Source organism: Mycteria americana, chromosome 11 (assembly GCF_035582795.1).
Source record: "Mycteria americana isolate JAX WOST 10 ecotype Jacksonville Zoo and Gardens chromosome 11, USCA_MyAme_1.0, whole genome shotgun sequence".
Lineage (NCBI taxonomy): Eukaryota > Metazoa > Chordata > Aves > Ciconiiformes > Ciconiidae > Mycteria > Mycteria americana.
The window spans coordinates 3,757,352-3,777,192 of NC_134375.1; the positions used below are offsets into that span (position 1 = coordinate 3,757,352).

General features: G+C 39.0%; 1 protein-coding gene across 3 annotated transcripts in view; it reads right to left on the reverse strand.

The window, feature by feature from the left end:
* Positions 1-3,583, reverse strand: part of PPARG (peroxisome proliferator activated receptor gamma) — a 63,137-nt gene extending 59,554 nt beyond the window's left edge. The window contains exon 1 of one of the 3 annotated variants that reach the window (XM_075514121.1): positions 3,531-3,583. The gene's annotated coding sequence lies outside the window, so the exon portion shown is untranslated. Of the gene's footprint in view, positions 1-3,497 lie in introns of all 3 variants that reach the window. The other 2 variants (XM_075514122.1, XM_075514120.1) reach the window with 2 other exon arrangements.
* Between the last annotated feature and the right edge of the window lie 16,258 nt (positions 3,584-19,841).

The following is a 19,841-nucleotide window of genomic DNA, read 5'->3' on the forward strand; positions in this document are numbered from 1 at the left end:
AGTCCATGTTGCAGTAGAAGACCTGACGCTGAAGTAGAAACTTAGTCTTTCCTATGCGTTTTCTCCTTTGTATCTCCTTATACCTGCAAGATCTGAAACTATCCCAAGCCCCACTCACCACAGGTGCTAGTACTAGGGTGACAATTTGCTTAGCACCTGCGTTTTCTACATACTTTGTCACTGGAACCTGAAAGAAAGCACAACTGAAAAAAGACGGGCTATCCTTCATTAAAAAAAAGCACAACCGAAAAAAGACGGACTACCCTTCATACCAAAAAAAGCGGGGGGTGGGGGGGAACAGACCAAAGAAATGCAAGAGGTTTATCATTTAATGTAGGAATCAATTTACATTTCATATTCCTGGGAATCTAAGTATCTGAAGACAAATCTTATGGCTCTTTCATTTTTCATTCTGCCTTGGAAAGTCCTCCACAGGGAAAAAAAAAAAAGAGGGTGAGGGGGAGATTTTTTTCCAAGTACTCTGTAACAGTTAAATGAAATCCTTAAGAACTGACCTGTTAATGGGAACCCCCAACTTCTATTTGTGGCATGGGTATGTAGGACTTGAGTATAACAATGTTCTCTTGCTTTGGATTATTTCTAACTTTTTCTTTTGTTAGTTCACAAAAAGTTAACTGACACACAAAGAACATTTGGTATGAAGTACCTAAAAAATAGATCCCTGCAGTTAAAAAAAATATACATCATTATGGAAATACAGCATGGAGTAATTAGCACTCATCATCTAATATCATGCTAAAACCAATAAGTCTATCAGTGATTAAAAAATGAAACTAGTAGCAATAACTAATGGAAAGTATTGTATCCATGACTTCAAAAGAACGTAGCATGGAGAATTTATAATTGTATTTTAATTTCTCTTGAGTAACTGCACTGGAAACTGTTTTACTGCATGCCAGAGGAGAATACAGGAATAATCCTTGTGACAAAAGCTAGTAAAAGAAATGCAAATTCTAAATATCAAATATGCACAAGTAGCAATTCACAATTAGGCTTAAAAAAAAAGGCTAGTAAGTATATTCAACACCATTCTGAACAGATTATATGTTAAAAAAAAAAACAAAAGAGGGCCTCAGCAATCAAGGTGAAAAAAATCGTTAAGTATACTTTCCATTATTTAGTCCAGCTTTGTACAAGGCAGAGTTTTTGTTATACTTTTAAACTTTTCCTGGTTTTTACAATATACCTTTTTTCAAAATTCATTTTATTAGCCATTGCTATAAGCAGAAAATTATACTGACAGTAACTGAAGCTGGGCCCAAATTCATTTTATTGACTAAGAAATGGACTTACGGTTATTTAAAAAAAGTTCACAGAAGAGTCAGATTTAGAAGCAGTGTTGATAGTGGGTGTTTTTATCAGTATCATAAGGAAGGTTAAAAGGCATAGCTTCAATATTGTTCAATTAAATTCTAATATTTTGCCACCTTCATTTTTTGTGATAACTTATTATATGAAATATAGATTTATATCAGGAGAAAAAGAAGTATTTGTATCTTCTATATTGTAATGGAAGTTTCACTGAATGCTGATGTTTAATAAATTGTATTATCCAGGAATTTGACATTGAGGCATTTCGAAGAAACACATACTATCTTAAGGCTGTTTACAGATATATAATCTCTGAACCACTAACAGTTCATGAGATATTTTACAAAACTGAGCATAAGAATATCCAAATTCAAAAGCTGCCTGTGTAAAAATACCTTTAAAATATATTTCTGATTGGTTATCATTCAAGGTCCATGCCAACTGTTTTTTCAACTCTCTCTCCCCTTGACAAGTCCATGCTTATATTGTACCACATGCCTTAACACACTGCTAAGAGTGATTTCTTATAATCTCATAATTAAATCTCTAAGCAATTTTTGCAGCAATTTTTTTTTTGTGACAGCCAAAGAGAATAATGATGTCAAACACACGACTTCATGCAAGAAATTCTGATATTAATGGGAGCACAACATATGAAACTTCTTTTCAAAGGAGAGCATTGAGTATCGTATGTCATAGTTACTTGGTGTACACTGGGAATTTTTAGTTAACTAGTAACAAATCATAGTAACCTTTTAAAAGGTAAATTACTGATTACATTTTGGACTAATTGGTATCAGAAAAATATTTTTTTTGTTTTGAATACTCATTTTTAAATGGAACATTACAATCATGTTTCCCAGCAAAAGCTTGTTCAGAGATGGGGCAGCAAGTCACAAATACAAGGCTAGCCCACAACCCCAGTTATTTCAAAGATAACTATAACTGATGCTTCTGATTTAAAGGAACCTAGACTCTGCAGCACATGAAGAAATTGATAATTTCCTGAGCTTTTCATCAGAAGAAATACCACTCTTACATCACTGATATTAATGAATACATCACTGTTAAGTCAGCATTGTGTTGTCGTGTGTACACAGTGCCACAAAGTTACAACACCACAGGAACTTGCACTCCCCAGTTGTAGAATACCCTGGAGAGAAATGACACCGGGAAGATTACAAAACGCTCCTGCAAACCTGAGGCATGCCATCAAGACAGAATACATTTCAACATAGCATCTCAGTTGTTGCAGGCTCAGAAAGGCTCCCCGGCTTTCTGCGGTTGAGAAATTTTTTTTTTTAAAAAAGTCTGTTCATTCATTAAGTGAATTAGCCAGGTGAGCACCAACACTTCCCTGTCCGCTCCTTTCCCCTAACGTAGCACGAATGGGCATCCTGCGGTCTACCCCTTGCAACCACTGGATGCCTCTATCCCCATCGCCTCCACCTCCGTAGGGGAGGAGATCACCCCTTTACGCACGTTACACTCCCTTAGCATCCTCCTCTCAGAAGGACTGCAGCTAACCCACATGAGTCACAGTTCCCCAGCCCTCCTCCCCAGCCCCTGCCCCGAGTGCAGCAGCACCATGGACACAGCGCCCACGCTCTCCGCCTGCCGGGAGGCTTCTGGGCACAGCCTGCCGCCTGCCCGCCGGCGCCGCGGGGCGCGCAGCGCACCTGGAGCCCTCACCGAGGGGTCCCCCCGGCACCCCGCTCCCGCCCGCCTCTCCTCCCCGCCCGCCGCGGAGCAGCCTCAGCCCCTCTCCCCGCCCACACAGCCGCCCCCGGGCACCGGCAGCCTGTCCCGGCAGACCTGCTCCCCTCAGGGCCGTGCCTCGTACTCCCTAAACACCCCGCTTCTCCCCTCCGCTCCAGGAAAAGCCCTCTAACCCCGCCCCCCCGCTCCCGCAGAGCCACCTTCCTTCCCCGCCACCCCAAGCATCCCCGGCACCACGGCCCCCTCCCCCGGCCCGGGGCTCAGCCCTCTCCCCACCCCGGGGCGCAGCTGCCGACCGCGCACGCTTCCCCTCAGCCCCAACAGCCCCTCCGAGCCCCCGAGCCCTCGCTGGCCGCTCTTCCGACAGAGGCGCCCCCCACGCGTGCCCCCCGCCCCGTGCCTCCCTCAGCCCGGAGCTCTCCTCACGCCTCCGCCGGCCCCCTCACCTCGGGGGAAGGTCCCCCGCCGCCCGCACTGACCTGGCGCTGTCAAGTCTCAGCGGGAGAAACTGTTCCCTTCTAGTGGGATAAACTCCCCCGCTCGGCCCGTCCTACCGACCAGGCACCGCCTCCCCCGGCCGGGCACCGCCTCCCCGCCGGCCCACACGGCCGGCGCTGAGGGGCGAGCCGCCGGCGGGAGCGGGGTCGGGCGCTGCGCGGCGCGGCGCGGTGCGGGGCTCGCGCCGCCGCCGCCGGCGGGCTGTGGGGGCGGGGCGGGGGCGCAGCGGCGGGACCGGGGCTGAGGTACGGGGGCGGCGGCGGCCGCGGGGAGCGCGCCGAGAGGGACGGGGGAAGAGCCGGCCGCGGAGAGGGAAGGGGTCAGCGGGGAGGAGGCGCTGCTTCTCCTTCCTTTCCCCGTTAGACCCCGTCCCTTCACCCGAGCCAGTTCCCTCCGGGTCCGGGCCCGTGCCCGTCGAGCGAAGTGACAGGCGCGTACCTGAGGGCAGACCGCGGGCCCCGGAGTGGATCTGGAATTTGATCTCTGCTCTCTGTAATCTCCTGTAACTGAAAACTCAGTTTTTTCCGGCTGCTGACTGCTTTCTCTTTTGCGTTCCCATTCTCCAGCTAACTCCTCTCTGCGCTGCGCGTAGTTGGTTCGGTCACCTCACGTCAGTTTGTATCCTGCTGTGACAGGGGTAGAGGCTTTTCTGAAAAGATTCTTAGCGGTATCAGAGGTAAATGAAATTCTTTTTTCCCTCACTTTTTTAGCTACAGATTCTCTCTCCCCCTGTTCCCCCCTCCCGCCCCCCCAGGAATGCAGCGGGAAATGGTATAGGCTATGTTCGGTAAGTCTCAGGAGAGAGCAAGTTCAAACAAGCATGTCACCTCCTTCTATTTCACCCTCTGATTCTTTTAAAAAGAAGTTAGATGTGAAAAAAAAGTCATAAGATCAACAGACTTTAGAGAGTCGTCTTGTAAGTCAAGATGCCCCAGGATACAACAGTTTATCTCTAAAAACTCTTGATCTCTTGGACATCATTAGAAGATTCAGAGGATCCTAAATTTGCCTCATTATGGTTCTTAGTCATCAAGCGTTTGAAGGAGAGCCTACATTTGCTTTATTATTTGTATACTGAAGGCAATTTATAGATTAGAGTTGAATACGTCAAAATACCTGGTCTACTTATAGATACTAACATCGCCTACAGCTTTTTGTTTATGAGAACAATCTTTCTGTCTGTAGAGGCTTGAAGCCTTGTGTTAATTTTTATGAGAATTATCTGTCTATTTGTATAGGCTTGAAGTAAGTGTTACTTCTGCTTGACGTATCAAGGAAGTTTTTTCCGTTCATGTTTTTCCCTCCATCTGAATTTTTTGGCCCTAGAAATGTGGAAATCTTTTGTTTGTAAGGTTTTTGTTTGTTTTCCTCTTCTTCTGTTTTTGTTTTTGTTAAACCATACTGCAGTAATATCTATTCAGTAATACCCTGACTCAGAATTAGGAGCCAGGTACTGAAAACAAGCAAAACAAAACCTCAGAATTAGCTCAAGATGCCATGGATTAATAAACGGGCAAATGTGGGTAAAATAATCTAACAATAACAGAGGCTTAAATACCTAAATTATTAATATTTCTAACCATCTTACAGCAATATCTCAGGTAAAGTTTCCATAGAAAGTTAAAAGAAGAAGGATCTTAGCTGGATACCTCCACAGAGTCCAGATTTAGCTCTGCTGAGAACACAAACAATGCTGTCCTCTGTGCAAACTGCTGGAGAATATACCCATTTAGTTTAAGTGTCTGAATAATAGAGGAGCCCTCCCAAAAATCTACGCTCTAACATGCAAATTTTTTAAAACGCCGTGAAACTGGGAGCGTTCCAAAAATTGGCAGGTATTAATGAACATCTGATTGTGACTATAAACTCATGCTTTGAGCCTAGACTTTTAATAAGTTCCTAAGTAAAGCAGAAGTACAAAGCATAGTTTAGCTTTTAATTGAATTGCATGGATGAAATAGGCATACCTAACTCAGTCTAGAGAAATCAGCCAAACAGACCTTTCAGAGAAATATTACAAATACCATATCACTTTATTTCTGTTATAAGCATTATATTCTTTTAGCAAGTTCATCCTTTGAACAGAACTCATAAAATATAAAGCAGAAACAGTTGGTTTGACTTATGTACAACTTACTTAGGTTTTGTAAATATACATTTTAACAGATTGAGACAGGAAAGGAAAAAAATTACTTAATCTGATTTCCTGATTTAACATAGATTTTTAGGTAGTATTTGGTACCCCATTAAATGTTTCTTTTAGAAAGACAGCTAATCTTAATTTGAAGAATCAAGAGATGAAGAACGCATAAATTTTCTTTGGTAGTTAAAAATATGCCTTATTTATAATTCCAATTAATCTGGTTTTCTTTATCAACAAAGAGTGGGTTTTTTCACACATGGAACATAAAGCCAATCATTTTCATATTGGTAAAGAAATAAAAAGGCTACAAATACAGTATCTATTCTATAATTAATTCTAGAGTTTCTTTATACAGTAATGAAATGGTCATAATAAAGAAATTACCGATTTCTCATACAGCTTTTGTTTGCATTATTTGACTGCACAGATTTTGATTATGTGGACTTTCTCCCCTGCTTATCTGAGAGAATTCCTAAGTTTGGCTGGGGCCTTTAAGCGTTATGAAATAAGAATGAAACGTCAGGCTCAGGCCTTCCTGAATCATGGGCAATTCTTCCCTAAGTTCAAAGAGAAGCAGAAAAGGGCCTCTCAGCATCAGTTCTAGTTTTAAAATTAGATGATAACTTGTCTTCGCAAAAGATCAATTACACTTTGTTTTTCTTATGGGATATAAAAGTTTTACTTAGTTCTTTTCATGTAAAAGAATTGCATTTTATATTACTTTTAATCATTCAGTTTTTCATGGTAAGTCTTTTTGAAGAGTTTGATGAGTCTGAAAAAAAAATCTTATTTCTGTGTACACTTATTACTGACTGTATATTATTAATTTTAATTATTAAGAAAATTTGAAGCCGATTAAATTGAATCATATGGCAAAAATAGTCCCACTGAAATGAGAAAGAGTACTTTGTGGTATCTCAAGATGGATAAGGGTATCAGTATGGACCAAATAACCTCCCTTAAACATTTTTATTTCTCTTTTCCACCTTAATGAGCGAATTTTTGTGCAACAGGTTCTAAGGTATGCCAGGTAGGATTTTACGGTTTGATCCGAGGTTAGAACAATGAATATATTAAAGAGACTCTGTCTATGATACTGTGATTTTTACGATTGGCTTGAAAAGGGTAGAAATCTTACAAGGATATAGAGGTGAAAGATTTATACCTCTTCCTCTCTCTGCAAATATACTAGTTCCAACTTTTACTTAATTATTTTGATGTTTCCATTGTGTCTATGCTTCAGGTCTCTAGGTGCATTACAGAAGTTTAAAATCACAAATCACACGGTGTGTCCCATCTCAGTATTCTGGATAGAATGAAAAATTATCTAGCCAAATGTTTAACATCTAGAGGGCAATCTCATACACTAGCAGTGTGACTATAAATCTAGCAGTCAGAAGAACAGGTTCGGATTGTGGAAATTGCGTTGGTTTAAAGTAATGGAGTTTAAGTAAGCTAAAAACCTATGGTATTGCTGCCTTTTTTATAGTTACCCTGTATACTTTCTCTTGGCTTATGTAATTTTTAAATGTGTATATATCTGGTGTTCTTTTATTGATAACAAGAACTTTGTCCTAGCATATCTTATTCTGTCTTTATTGGCAGTTTTTGGTCTGGGAAGATAGGTTTGTAAAGTATTTCATAATATTCCACCACACTCCTATCTTCAGTTTTCACATTCTGTATATACACGCTTTTTCTTGAAGGAAATCAGAAGTTTCAGCTGCTATCAGTGGTGTTTTATAAGGATATATGGCAAAACCTATAGTATAAACCGCATTTCTTTAAGTGATGGTAGAGGACTATCCCTTGGTATGATTCCAAACTCTTTGGAGATCGCACTCCAGTATTGTTATACTGCATTTAGCATGCTGTGCCTCAGATCCAGCAAAAGTGATAGGACTAGGCAGAATGCAGATTTTTCATAGATAACTGTAGAGCGGGTCAAAACAAGAACCCTTTAAACTAGAAATGATCCTCCTTTTCCTGAACTTTGAGGCTTAGATAAAAAGAGAACAAAATCCAAATCTTGCCTGCTTTTAATTCAGTAAAGCCAAGATCACACCGGCTGTCTACCTCTAATTATAATGTTTTTTTCATGATCTTTGGTCTCTCCCCAACTCTTGACTCCTCTGATTTCATTCTCTCTTGAAGAGAATAACTTTCTCTCTAGGATTGTCTGGTTCTTCTGTAATTGGATATTATCTTCATGTTCTAGTCCCATTCTGATCAAACGGGTCCAAATTGCATATCACACATAGATAGCAGGCAAAAGAATATATAGGAATAAAGAGCTCAAACATATACTGCTATCCATCAGATTTGTTAATCCATCAGAAATTTATTTCTGAAGGAATCATTTTAAAGCAACCAAAAGTTGATGGTCATTTTGAGTGTCATTTAAAAATAGTTTATCCTGATTTCTTGGGTGGTTAAGTTAAGACAGATTTATGAATATAACTTATTCAACTTCAGAAATTCAGATTTCTACAATCGTACATGCTTAGACATCTTAAATTAGTAGCTGATGCAACCAAGACTTAGAGTTGTGCTAATATAAGATGGGAAGGAGGTGGCGAGTCTTGTGGTTAAAGCATGGGACTAGCTGCTGAGTGGTCTAGGTTCTATTCCTGGTTGTGTCACTGACTTCCTGTGGGTCACTGTCTAAGTCACTTAGCTGTGCCTCATTTTACTTGGGTATAAAATGGAAATAATACTTACATTGCTAAAGCACTGTGAGACTAAAGCTATTAGTGTTTATATGATTATTTTATGCTCATAAAAGGACTTTGTGTATAACTGTATCAGCAGGTCAAAACCTATATTCCCAATGTAATTCCTTTCATGTAATTTGCTATGTCTTTCTCACACAGCAGTTCATTGATTCCAGTAAAGAAGACTAAAAACTCTGAAGTCCAAATTTTAACTTAAAGCATCTGGAGAACTTTGCTTCCAGGTTCCAATTCAACATTTGTTCATGGAGAGAATTGAGTTTTCTTTGTAAGAGTGTGAGAAAGGTAGTTTTGTGGTATTTGCTCCCTCATAATTGTTAAAAAAGAATTAATTCCCCCCCCCATTGTTTCTTTTGGAGGATTGTGTGAAGATCTCTTGGTACTTCCATTTCCTATAACCTTTGTCCTGTTTTATAGTTTTTATACATTGTTGTGATGGAATTAATTTGAAATACTATTTTTAAAATCCCTGCATTTTACATATTTTACCCGAATCTCCAGGGTACTCCAGATAGATGTAGGAAATACTGCCGGTCAACTAAATGATGATTCTGTAGAAAAACAGTATACGCTGCAGCTACTAAATCCCAGCGAAAGTCATGGAATCAAGAGCATCTCCTGGTATACTGCCTAGCCTTAAGGATTAGTTTCTCAGCATTTCAGTCACAGTGGCATGGATCTCACATTCATGTTACCACAACTTTTATTTCTATTGCTGAGGGAAACTCTCGAGGGTTTTAAACCAAGGAGATTGGTATGCCTTTCAAATGTCTGGTAAATTAGGTTTATATACTTAGATGCTTACAAATGTTTTAAACATTTTGTAATTCTTTAGGACAGATATAGATAGTAAAGACTGAAAGAGAATTAGATGGCATTCAGGCTATCCTATAGATTTAATTATGTTAACTGAAATACCTTCACTAGTCTTTACAGCAAATGCGTTGCATAGCTTTCAATATCAAGACCAAAGACTAAATAAAGCAGTTTCTTGTTTGTCTTTGTAATTAATATATATTATTATAAGGCTAAACATCCTAAAATTCTGTCATTTTAGTAATGTTATTTCTGAAAGAATCACCAGGAGGAGTGGCATAACAGGAAAATGGAAGCAGCCTTTTCTTACATCTCACAAATCGTATTGCAGAGGCTTCTTTTTCCATGGAAGTTGTGACCACCGAGGTATAGTCCAACAAAATACACACAAAACTCTGACTTCTAACTCTTACACAAGGATTCGCAGGCAGTAGTGTGAGACTACTGACAGCAGCATAGTGAAAAAGTACATAAATATTTGTAGTGTTGGGGCATAATATTTTTCAAATGTTGTTTTGCGTAAATGTACACAGATGCTAAACGCAAAGGCCTCAGATGACAGTTTCTACTGTGTAAACAATATCTGCTTACTCTGTGATTAAATCTTCATCATAAAAATGTGCTGCCGACATGCATGGAGTTTTGCTGGGCAGAGAAGCAGTAACTTTAATCCTTACTGATTGTTGAATTTTGTTTTGCAGAAGTACAAGCAAATAAAATATGGTCAGGCAATACAGCTTGAAATAGCTATTATATTAAAGTGATCATGTTTCATTCATGCAAATAGTTCCATTGGTTTGTCAGCTGCTCTTCTGAACTGATTCTTGTTCGTCTTTTAAATCAATCGTTATTTTCATTTAAGATCTTAAGACTCTTAAAAAATAAAGTTAATAACTGGTTTTTCGTCTGTACTAACCATTAGAGGATGCCAGGTAACTTTAGCAGTGAATCAGGGGCTATTTTGGGAGAAAAATATTACAATAATTTGCAGGAAATAACCTTTTTGTTCCAAAACAGCTGTCATTGAACACTATTATATCTACAACAATTAAAATTATCTTTGGTAACTTTTAGTATTTGGCATTGCTCCATTATTGTTCAGTTAAATATTTTTCAAGTATGTTAGGACTTCTGCCCACTGTGTGCTTGAAACCCTTCATTATCAATACAGAAGCTCTCTCTCATTTTTGTCATATTGTAGTCTCTCGTGGCAGGACGTGTGAGAGCTTCTGTGAAGATTCTTCGCCATTCTATAGAATGGCAACAGGACTTCTGCTAAGCACTGGTGACTCCACATTTACAGGATAGAATTTGATTTTTAATGTGAAGTGTTGAATGCAAAAAAAAAAAAAAAAGAATGTACTAGCTAACATATAAAGTGAATTAGGAAACATGTGCAAACATCCTGGTGAATTTAAATAGCTGGTTGGATCAGAAATGGAGGAAAAATAACATTGGGTCAGGAACAAAACACAAAGCAGCCAGAAACCTTGCATTTCTAATTTAGGATATAAATACTCACTGCTAAAAAATTCCTTGTTACAAAATGTAATTGATTAAAAAAAGGCAGTTTTAGGGACTGTTGTTGGTTGATGGCTTTAATATGTTTCAAATACTAATTAAAAGTATTTCCACAGTGCTGAGACTTTTTATTCACTCAGATTGTAACTAGTTGATATGCATCTAACATTTTTTTGTGAATTGTTTTTCAGAATGAAGTCTTTATTATTTGTATTGTAATAGCACTTGTGATTCCTATTTATGGCTTTGAGTCCTCAGTATTAGGAGAGCAGAACCGAAAGAGTATGCTCTTCAAAGAGTCTATCATACGTATGTAACATATGGTAATATTTTATTAATAGCACATTTGCATACTATGGTCTGCTTACTTGTATTTGCATCAATATAAGTTAATATAGACGTGTCCCTCCAATGTGGCATGTATCAGATGCCATCAAACTCATTTTTCTACATAAGATTTTACTCTGTGAACTTAATTATTGGTATTTTCTTAGCCTACGTATTGTTGTGTTAGCAAAAAAATGCAATCTTGGGAATATATAGAGGACATCGTGTTGATTTCTGGTATCTGAGTTTTATATATATTAATAAATAATAAAATGTAGCAGTTTAGTACACTGTGTACTATAACCTGGCAAGCCACTGTTGTTTCAGTGAACTAAAGAAGTAAATTTAATCTGAACTCTCCTACTTTCATTTGAAAATTTCTGACATTTGGGCCAGATCATCCCTTTATGTGTTTATTTGTCTCTGCGGACCTTTCATTGTACTGTGTACAGTTCTTTGGTCCAGCAGATGAACCTGAAGTAGTACTAGGTTACCGAAGTATAAAAAATAGGGGTAGAATGGTAGGACAGAAAATCTGATTAAATTGGGAAATTATAATTGAAATTTATTTTGTATTTCATTTATTCCAGCTCAAATACGCTTAGTTACAAAGTATCCACACATAAAAAGTAATTTGTGTTGTGTGGAGTTAGACCCTTTGCTATTTTTTTTCCTCTGAATAGGCATTATAAATAATTCAACTGACATTATGAATCACTGAAAACCTAAATTTTTTAAGGATAACATATAATAACTTACAGATAATAAAGTGTATCAGAAAGCAGGATTTTCTTATCATAGTCCCCCTTTTTAGAGTATAACAGTACAAACTGGGTCACAATTGAAGTTACATTTTCAGTAACAGCTGGTTTTCCGTAATTTGTTTTTTCAATAATCATTTACACCTGCTTCAAATGAACACAGAGTGAGCAAAACATCATTTTAAATGTGAGTGAAAAAATTTTACAGCTACTTCTTCCAGACAGACCACAACAATTTCAGCTCACTGGGGAATAGCTCTGATAATTTCACTCCTAGAAATAGATGGATTACTACTGGGAGAACATGGAAGTTGCAACAAAAAAGCTTTTTGGGAAAAAATGGCTTGTTTGTAGACTGTGACTTGGACAGCTTTGTTCTTCAAGGACATTTTTGCAGGCAGGATAGAACAACTTCTCATCTAAATTACAGTAGTGTATATGGAGTGAAAGCATAACAACAACAAATGCCCAAAACGTGAAAAGCAAAATTTCAAATTTAGTATTGCATATTGTAATGCTAGATGCGGAGGAGGAGTATTGTAAGGTCTTAACTTTCATTGTGATTACTGGAGAAAAAAAGATAGCAAAATGACTTTTGCCTCTAGATGTATGTCCAGAAGATTACTAAAAATGGGAAAAAATGTTATTGGTTTTAAGAATTTAGCCTATTCCTCTGAATTAAGTTATTAAAACTGCTAATCTTAGCTCAGAATAAAGAAGCGATTTAGGTAACTGCCCTCACATATGGCAGCAAACTCCTTCCATTCTATCTTGTCTGTCTCCAGTTTCCTGTTTACTCATCACGCAGCTCCAGTCTCTTTTTGTCTGGAGTTCTTTATTCACGAGTGTACCTTTTTTCATTTATTGGATTTTTTTGGTTGGGAACCTCAGCACCATTTGTACACATTTTTAACCTCAGCTTTTTTGTTATATAATGTTCCCATTTTTTAAATTGTGTGATGTGATCTGTTATGGTCTGATCCGTCTACCATCTCAGGTTTTTAAATGCTCTCAAACCTTTCTTTAAATTAATGTTTATTTTTGAGAAACAGTCCTTGTAAAAAATACATGCATTTCTATTACTGGCAGTATTTTTTGAAACAGACAGTAGTATATCTTATTTCCCAGTTATGTTAATTTGCTTCTCTAACACCCTGAAACCACTTAAATTGGGAAAACAAATAATGGTTTCTAGTAGCCAGGTGAAACTAGGAGTGTGGAAAAGGAAATAAGCCAACCTGCTATGGTATCTGAGGGTATGACAGCAAACCCAAATCTTAAATTCACGTCTTTCTGATTGTGTTATCCTTCTGTCTTTTAGGAATGATTATCTGAATATTTCATATTCCTGTGTCTGGATGATCTGGTAGAGTTATATGTAAGACCATATTTCTGTATTCCTTCACATGTCTAAAAACAGTTTTATAGATCTTTCTTCTCAATGTTTTGAGTAGTGTTGACTTCCAGCTACACTTTTACTTTACACTTTTACACTGTACTGCTTTTCCATATGCCTATTATCTATTACCCTTAAGCTCAAATAATAACAATTGAGCTGGTGCTGAAGCTCTTCCGTATGACCATTTGAATAAATTATAAAACTTCCCCATAACTAATTTCAAATTGAAATGTTGAAATGTGTCCCTCAACCCATATTAAAGTAGAGAGTTGCCCTGGATGCAAGCCAGTCTTTTAAAATCCCTTTTAAGTGAGAAAGGACTAAAATTGTTTTATTTATTGCATCTTCGGTTCGCTTAGCTGTCTTCTTTTAACCGTTGGGTTTCAGTTGGAGAAACATTATCAGTCTGCCTACGCCCCCAAGCTTTTAAAAATCATTTCTTTACACCTTCGTTTCTATTAAAAAGGCAGCCACACCACTCCTGCTGATGCATTAAGACCGAGCACAAGTGGGCATATCCTGCTGTCAGAAATGTGCACACATGTGACTTAACAACAGGAATTGTGTGGGTGTCTGAGATCAGAAGTTGGTCCAATGCATGCTCTGCCTGAATTAGCATCCCCTTTTGCTGCGCAGTAGCAAAGAACTTCACCCGTTGTCCAAAAAAGGAAAGAGTGCATCGTGATCTGCAGGCGTGCAGCTGTGGTCCCGGGGGGTCTGGCTGGAGCCCCCGGCGAGTTGGCTTCCTGAGGGGAGAGTGAGAAAAGGGAAAGGAGGGAGACTTTCTAATGTAGTTGATAAATTGTGTGTATGGTAGGGGTGGGGTCACAGACAAAAGGGAAAGAAGGCTTTCTGAGGTTTCTTATAACAAGGAGCAGATTTTCTGTGTTCCTCTGACCTCATTATTACATTAACTGAAACACTGTCTTGATTTTCTTTTTGTGCTTGGGGAAGCAAGGATCTAGGAGGGCTTTTTGATCTCTCCTGGGTACGTTGCAGCAGCGAGTCCAGGTATATGCTTCAAAACACATCTTTGAGAAAAAAGGGCATTAACAAGAACCAGTTGTCTCTTTCCCCTGCTGACTCTCTCTATTGTTTCAATTAGACACCTTTTCTGTTCTCAACCATTGCTAAATGCTACCAAAAGGGATTACAGACTAACACAAACTAGTTAAAAGAAATACTTTCTTAATCTAGAAATGTATGCTTACGATGTAGGGCACAACAATAACAGCAACAGAAATCCCAAACATCAAACCAGAAGTAAGACAACTGTCAGAATCATGATTAAAAAGACTTTCCAGGGTCTTTAGATTGATTCACATAATAAAAAAACATTAAGCAAACCCAAAATTAAATTAAAGACGAGTTGACTCCTTAGGTCTGCATAGACGCAGATCTCCTCTTAAGTTTCGAATGCCCCTTAGAAAAGCCTACACTTTCTGAGTCCTAGAGACGCAATAGAAAGACACCTATGTACACGCTGCAGGCTGCAGTTTGCCTGAGCTGAGGGAAATGAATCTTCTCGAGCCCTGGAACGTTCTTCCCTGCCCGAATGGTGCATCCTGTGACGTGTTCCCCGACATCCCATTTGTCCTGGTAAGAAACTGGCCAATCTAGTAGTGGGAAATGAAAGTTGGAGGAATAATTCCCCTAAAAGTTAGGACAGGAGTTGGTGGAAGAAGGATAGCTACAGTTTGATTAATCACCTTCTAGCCAGCGATGTTTCAGAAAAGACAGACTGCAGGTGGGGGAACCTGTTTTAGAGAGGACTTTTCCAAGACATGTATGTTTCTAGGTTTATTTCCTGATAATGTGTGCGTAAGACCATTCACATCAGACCTTTTGGAGAATAGTTTTTCCAGCTATAGAATCTCCAGTTCATTTTTAAAGGTTTTTTTTGTTTGCAATTTTGTTGTTGTTGTTTTCTCTTTTGGTGCTAAAACTTTCAAGTCTGCTCTGAGCTTTCTAAAAAGGACCGCAGTTCTTTCACATGTGATGTTACCTATCCTGTGATTAGAAAAACTGGCGTTAGCGAGACATGTTGAAGAGAAACATAGACCTGCATTACCTATCGTGTCCCCTTAGGTGAATGTCTTTCACTGGTAGTTTATGGGCAGAAATGTTAAACATTAAAAGTCTGCTCAATTGTGTACAAGATTCTTTGAGTAGATAAACGACCCTGTAAGAACTTAAACTCTTAAAGCAGATGTTAATTAGGCTGTGAGTAATTTTTAAAGCATTGCCATAGTGATAGTTTCCAGAATGTTCTCTGCTCAAAGTAGAATTTAGGAATTTCCTTTTACAAAGTGGCTTTAGTTATTCCTGGAATATAAGTGAATAAAAATGTTTCCATAAATTATTACTTCTTAATGTTATTTTAGCTGCTTAAACCAGTGAGGTGATTTGACCCGTTTATGGACTTCCTTAGAGGAGAGAGCTGAAGGATAGACCTGTATTTTGAATTATATAAAGGTGAGGAAGTTTTCCGTGTCACCAAAGATCTTGCGTATTCTCTGTCGATTTTAAAAGTAGCATTGCAGTACTAGCGCTTGGACCACAATCCCACACGGGTTTACACATGTCTACTGTCACTACCGTGGACCAACTTACGTTAATGTAGTTATTTGTACCTGTGTGTCGGTGAGTGCAGGAATCAGGACTTCAGCTGGTGCCTGACAGTGAGATGAGCAGCATATAGTGTCTTGCGCCTTTCCTCATGGCTATGGGCAGTCTCTGAGGGGGTGCTTTGCCCCAGCTCTTTGCTTTGGTTAGTGGTCTGCGGTCCGTTATGGAAAAGAGACATTTGTGAACTGGAGAAAAAAACCGGTTATTGTCTACAACTTTGTTTCCCAACTCTGAAAAGCTGTTTCAGACTCCTATGCAACTATAGTTGCATAGATGAAAGCTAGTAAGCAGACAGAAATACCCGTTCCTACTAAAAACCAAAACATACCCCTTGTACAGAAAAAACCACCTTCAAAAATGGAAACTGTGAGTGGCAGCTTTGCTTGGACTTCTAAGCACATGCTTCCTAACTGTGAGGGAGAGGAAGATGCTAGGAAGTGGCAAACTCATGAGGTGAGAGAAGCAGCTCCTATAAAGACACTAAGTTCTAAAAGATGTCCTGTACACACTTGCTTTGCTCAAGTGTTAATTTGTGCCGGAAAATGACCCTCAACCTGTCCTCCTTACGGACAACTTTTGCCTGAATCTCCTCCTTTTCTGTGGACACTGAGGTGCTCTTTTATCTTTTCTCCCTGGATAACTGTGTGCCAGGTATTTCTGCCTGGCTTCTTGGCTGGTGGCTCGTGATAAAGTCTTAAGGCTGAGAAAGGGTCCTGATGTTTTTCTGCACAGAAACTTTGCATTATCAGGAAGTTTTTTATTGATGTAGGATTCTATTTTGGCTGTATGTGCCAGAATGGATTTACAGACACGGCAAGGAGCATCTTGATATTTGATTTCAACAACACCAAAGAATCCATTTAGCAATGAGATAAGAAGTGATGGAATATTAGTAAAAGTAGGTAAAGTTTTCTGAATAACTTAACAGTTTAAATGGGCTTCTACATTGCAAGGATACAACTTCAGTGTCATAGTGTGTGGGAAGCTGTACTAGAAGAAAGTAAGAGAGCTGCGCTACGCTTCACAGCATGGTTACGACTGGTAGACATCAGGGACTTGGCCCAACCTGCAGAAGGTAAAGGTCAATCGACTCGGTAACTACCTATGCAGGGAGGGTTCCTCTAGCAGTGGAAACTGGAGAAAGAGGTAAAAGATGTAATAGTTACGATTTCAACTACACAGATTCAGATTAAGAATATAATTGAAACAAGTCATCTAGAAAGTGACATGTTACTAACCAGAGCCTACAAACCAAGTTTTAGTATATCTCGAGAAGATACAGTTGATCATCAAGAATTAAAGGCTTGCTAGAGCAATTTCTGGGGAGGTTTCTATGTCTTTGTATTATGTGGGAGATCAAATCAGATAATCATCTTTTCTGTCTTAAACATCCACAATATCTTTCTTTATGTGCCTGAATTTTGAAGATTGGTAGTATCGAGCAATTATTTGCCTTTGTCTGGAGTTGCTTTGATGCATTCTTTCCACTATGGTAAATAACGTAATGAATAGTAAAATCCATGTAATCTTCCTCTTAACATGAGATTTATCTGGTGGTTCTTTTTCCCAGTACATATCCTTCATTCCTTCCACAATCTAAATGAACGAACATCAATGCCTCCCATAGCTGTTCACAGTATTTTATTCCCTATGCAATAGTCCTTCTGCCTTATAGTTTAATTCTGTGAAATTCTGTATTTAATCTTAGCTTCCTAAATGTTTAGATTTACCACTTTCTGGTTCTTCTCTAGTTTTATATAAATGTGAACCATTTGGCATGTCTGACATCACATATTCTGCCAAACAGCAGAGAAGTTAATTGAAATACTCTGAGTATTTCAATTTCAATCTGTGAGCCAAATTCTCAGTTGTCATCAACTCAGTTGTCGTAATCATGGAGCTCCACAAGAGTACGTGGAAATATGCCGATACAAATTGAGACTATAGCCTACTATCTGTAACTGAGATCCGTTGTTTAGTTGCCTGATGGAAAGGAAATATTTTTTACATCCTGATGGTGTTTTCTCCAGCAACATGGTTTCTCAGTAATTGCCACCTTTGTCCTCCTCATTACAGAATGTGCTATATCTAGCAGCTAAGATGAACTGTTGTACCATCCAGGATTGAATGGGGCAGCGGTCACATCCACTCTTGGCAAATAGTTTCAGCCTTGGATCCTGTTTCTTGTATCCTGATGCTGAGAGTTCTGTTTACTACAGTTTTCACAATAGCCTTTGAGAACGAGTACTCTGAGAACACAATAGTGTACCTCCAAAAGAGTTGCCAAGAGAAAAAAAAATAGACTTCCTTCTCTGGCAGTGGTAGAATATAGGTAAGGCTAAGCAGCATTCTTAGCCAGCAAGAAGGGCATAACAATACGTTTTGACTCTAATAGCTCAAATGAAGTTTCCTTTGAGAAAATGAATTTTTCTTAGGCAAGGGGAGTCTAGAATGACTTTTCTTGTTAAAGAAGATTGCGTATAGAGGATAGAGGAAAGGAGGATGGAGTTCAAACATTCAAGGAGAAAAGACACTCTGGACATCTCATAATTCTCAACCTGCTATAGAGCATAGGTAGCAAGAAATGCAATTTAAAATCGAGGATGCCGTGAGTGCCTATGAAATATATTAGGACATCTTGTTGTTAGGCAGCGTATCACAACTGCTTATTTAATATCATTACGAGAAACTCTAACATGAAAAATAGACTGTGATATTATGAGTACCCATGAGATGTTTCTGGAGGTATAGGAACAGTCAGAGAATGAACCAGAATGTACAGGACTACTACTCCTCAGCAGGTAGGCTGCTGCTTGATCTGGTTCCCAAGAATCTTTTTGTTGTATGGGAGAAGGACAGAGGGGTTGAGGTAAGAAGGAAGGAGGATAGCCATGCTACTTTTTTCTCATCTTCCCTGGAGAATGGAGAAAGAATGGTATAGCTGCCACTGAGGCTGGGCCTGGAGACCAACCGTAGCTCCTAGAAGCAACAGAGGGAATGGTGCTAAAGGACTATGAATGCTCTTTGGTTTATACTATAAGGGAGTGTATCAGTAAAGGGCTGGGAGGATAAAATCTAAATGGGAATACTTTATTGGGAAAGGAAAACAGAAGAGACAGACATATAATAAAGGAAGAAATAGGAAGAGAAAATAGATGAGTAGAGAAACTTCAGCTTCTGGATTCCCAGTCGTTAAGATTTCCTTATAGACTGTTACAGATTTTAGCAGTGGGTACTGATTTTGAGTCGGCTAACAAAAATGAGAGCTGTAGTCTCATAATTTGGGCACTCGCCTGATTTTGGCTGTTGTGTATGCATGAGGCTTTTTTTTTTTTTTTTTTTTTCAATTATAGTGTTAGTTTTGTTCATCTTCAGCAGCATTTACAATGGAATTAGTCAGACTTCCACTCAACTCAAAAGACATGTTTTTTAAATTAAGCTTCAACCAAAGAACAAATGGATTTAAATTACAGGAAAAAATGTTTCATAAAACTTTGAAAAGTTCAGTAAAGCCCCAAACTTATAAATTCTAGAGGTCAGATGAAACCCCCCCATACTATAGCCTCCTTTTTCCCTCATCTCAGCTACCCTGTGAAGGACTTCAGTGCCACTGCTTTAATTCCCAATGCCTCTGAAATAAAATACGACTCGTGCCTTAAACACATCTAAATCTTTCCATAATCTCACCTTCTTTATTAAGAACTTCTAATGGCTGTGTAATTACATTGAGGGTGCTGGAAATTGCGACAACATCAACAGAGTATAGGTGAGATGCACACGGGTCACCCATAGGGCAGGTGTACCCTGGTAAGGCACACTGGAAACTTTTTCACGTTCTGCTGGCCAGATGCAGCGATTGCTCTGGGGAAGGGGAGGATGAGAGAATGAGCGTGGGCGGAACACGGGAATTCACTCTGGTTGGCTGAAGGCTCCGCTCTAAGTAGAAATATGCTGACTTTTGTATG